Below are 3,870 nucleotides of genomic sequence, written 5' to 3' on the forward strand. Positions count from 1 at the left end.
CTGTATTTTTGAACCACCATTGGTTCAATTTTTGAACCACCATTGTGTTAGGGCTTTTGGTTAAACGCTGCCAAACTAATCCTAGTTAATACATTTGTCAAACTGATGATTTTAAACTACCCTAATAAGGCCAATTATTCAATCTCTGAGTCCTGTATAACAATCTTTAACAGCATTAGAGAAGAGAAAGATGGGAGATCAGAGATGGAATGCACAAGAGTAAAGACACTTCCCATAGCAGTAAGGGTTATTTTTTTCATACCATGCATTACATGGAGATGATTACTGCACAGAATTAGGAAAGGTTGCAGAATAGGATTTTGAAAACCAATTTATAGAATGTATAGTGGTATTTGGTGAAGTGGTCTGAGTAGGCCATTTTATCCCTTAGGACTTTTTTTGTGTGTGTGAGGAAGATTAGCCCTGAGCTAACATCCGATGCCAATCCTCCTCTTTTTTGCTGAGGAAGATCGGCCCTGGGCTAACATCTGTGCCCATCTTCCTCCATTTTATATGGGACGCTGCCACAGCATGGCTTGACGAGTGGTGCGTTGGTGCATGTCCAGGATCCGAACCTGTGACCTCTGGGCCGCCGAAGTGGAGCACACGCACTTAACTGCTGTGCCACCGGGCCGGCCCCCCTTAGGACTTTTTATATGAATTTAACAGGAGAGGCGCTTTGGCCATAATGAGAGGAAAGGGAAACCGATATATATTGAATACCCATAATGAATTAACTTCTTCCACATACATGAATTTATTTAAACATCACACCTGGGATGGTGGGTATTATTTGCTACATTTTCAAATAAACAAATTGAGGCTACAGATGTTTTATTGGCTTGCCCTCAGTCATAATGTAAGTAAGCAGTGGAGATGGGTTTTGAACCTGTGTCTGTTTGGCCCCAGAGCCCTTGCCCTTCCCCTGACCTCTTGTTCCACACCAACCACATAAACTCATTCTCAAAGGCCCAAGATCTGTGTTCCTCATCACGTCTCAAGATGGTCAGCATATTTATTTCCTTTGGCATAATCTGCCTTTACTTTTCCATTTTCTGGCACTTTGAAAACCTGAGGCCCATTGCTTTAAATCCATCTTTATTTTTCACAGGACTTGTTTTCAAACCACAGATTCCTATTCGCAAGGTGACAGTGGCTCCTAAATATCTCCCTCAACTACTCTGACTGGCTAGAGCCTGTCCTTCCAGTGCCAATAAAATGCAGGTGACTCAAATTGAGATTACAAACCTCTCATCAGACCAGCTGGAGAGAGTGGATGGCCTGCCTTGGCCACACCCGGTTCTCTTTCCCAGAATTTTTCTCATTTACTAAATACGACCTCGTCTGCTCTGCCATCTGCGCTCTCTATCTCCATGAATGTCATCACCATCCATTCTGTTGCCTAAACCAGGATCCTCTGAATCATTCGTTTTTGTTTTTGCAGGGGAAGATTCACCCTAAGCTAACATCTGTTGCCAATCTTCCTTTTTTTCTTCCTTTCCCTGCCCCCAAAGCCCCAGTACATAGTTGTAAGTTCTTCTGGTTCTTCTATGTGAGCCGCTGCCACAGCCTGGCTACTGACAGAGGAGTGGGTGTGGTTCTGTGCCCGCGAACTGAATCCGGGTTGCTGAAGCAGAGTGTGCCGAACTTTAACCACTAGGCCATCTAGGCTGGCTCCCTCTTCATTCTTTTTTTACATTTTTAAAATTTTTAAAAAATTTTTTGTGAGGAAGATCAGCCCTGTGCTAACATCTGCCAATCCTCTTTTTTATTTTTTATTTTTTTGCTGAGGAAGACTGGCCCTGGGCTAACATCCGTGGCCATCTTCTTCCACTTTATATGGGATGCCACCACAGCATGGCTTGCCAAGCCGTGTGTCGGTGCACGCCTGGGATCCGAGCCGGTGAACCCCAGGCCACTGCAATGGAGCGCGTGCACCCAACCACTTGCGCCACCAGGCCGGCCCCTCCCTCTTCATTCTTTTTTTTTTTTTTTTTTTTTTTTGGTGAGGAAGATCAGCCCTGAGCTAACGTCTGTGCTAATCCTCCTCTTTTTGCTGAGGAAGACCGGCTCTGAGCTAACATCTATTGCCAATCCTCCTCCTTTTTTTTTCCCCCCCAAAGCCCCAGTAGATAGCTGTATGTCATAGTTGCACATCCTTCTAGTTGCTGTATGTGGGAGGCGGCCTCAGCATGGCCGGAGAAGCGGTGCGTTGGTGCGTGCCCGGGATCCGAACCCGGGCGGCCGGTAGTGGAGCGCGTGCACTTAACCGCTAAGCCACAGGGCCGGCCCCCCTCTTCATTCTTAATGCTTCCCCCTCCCTCATCTACCACATACAGGAAATATCAAGCCCCCTTTGCCTTATCTTTTATGTGTAAAATTAATCCATCTCCTATTTCAGGTGACCACTCTCTTACTGATATTATTGCTAATTTTTCTCCTTGCTTCCAGGCAACTCTACAACTAGAGTGGTCACTTCAAAATGCAAATCTTATGTCACTCCTCTTTTTATTTTAATTTTTATTGAGGTATAACTTAATAAAGGTATTAACTTAGTAAAGTGCCCAAATCTTAAATATATGACGATATATTTTTAAATACGTATACCAGATCAAGATATAGAACATTCTGGGGGCCAGCCCAGTGGCATAGTGGTTAAGTTTGCACACTCTGCTTCAGTGGCCTGGGCTTTGCAGGTTCGAATCCTGGGCGCAGACCAACGCACCGCTTGTCAAGCCATGCTGTGGTGGCATCCCATATAAAGTAGAGGAAGATGGGCACGGATGTTAGCTCAGGGCTAATCTTCCTCACACACACACACATACACACACACACAAACACACAAAGATATAGAACATTCTGGCACTCCAGAAGCCTCCCTCATGCCCCCATTTGAGTCATACTCCATCCCCCAAGGTAACTACCATTCTGACTTCTGTCTCCACAGATTAGTTCTGTCTGCATTAAAAATTCATGTAAGTGGAATTATACAATAGGTTCTTTTTTGTGTATGACCTTTTCACTCAATGTCTGTGATATTCATTCAGTATGTGGCATTCCTCTTTATTGCTATGTAGTATTTCATTCTATGAATGCATCTCAATTTATTTACCCTTTTTTACTGTTGATGGATGTTTGGGTCATCTGTAGGTTTTAGATCTTATGAATAAAACTTTTATTAACATTTCCGCAAGTCTCTTTTGGTCAACACAAGCCCCCATTTTAGTTGGAACCTAACCTAGAGCAGAATTGCTGGGTCATGGAGCATTAGTAGGTATTATGTTGTATTGTATTGTATTAGGTAGGTATTAGTAGGTATTGTATTAGAGGTAGGTATTATAAGAATTCCAGTTACTCCACATCCTCATCAACTCTTGGTATTGTCAATCTTTTTAATTTTAACCATTCTTGTGGCTTTAAAAATTTTCCTATGACACCTCACCTAGATAAAGTCCAAACTCTATAACATGATGGACAGAGTCCTTCGTAATCTGACTTCTGCTTGTCTGTTCAGCCTCATCTCTAATCTCTACCCACCTTGAACTTTAAGCTGTACTCATACTAAACTACTTGTGGATCCTTGAGTGTTCTTTGTTTGGTTTTGTTCTGTTTTGCTTCTGGCCTCTACACTTACTCTTCTCTTATGTCTTCTTTTCATTTGGATAAGTCCTTCACTTCCACTGAATCTCAGCTTAGACAAAACTTTCTAAACACTCCCAATATCAAGATTCAGTTAAATGCCCTTCGATGCGCACCCAGAGTTCCATGTGCTTACTCTTTTCTTAATACACATCACATTGTATTGTAATTGCCTACTGATTTGTCCATTTTTCCTGAGGACAGGGACTGTATCTTACTCATTTTTGTATC

Source organism: Ceratotherium simum, chromosome 29, assembly GCF_057802395.1.
Source record: "Ceratotherium simum simum isolate JZ-2026a chromosome 29, ASM5780239v1, whole genome shotgun sequence".
Classification (NCBI taxonomy): domain Eukaryota; kingdom Metazoa; phylum Chordata; class Mammalia; order Perissodactyla; family Rhinocerotidae; genus Ceratotherium; species Ceratotherium simum.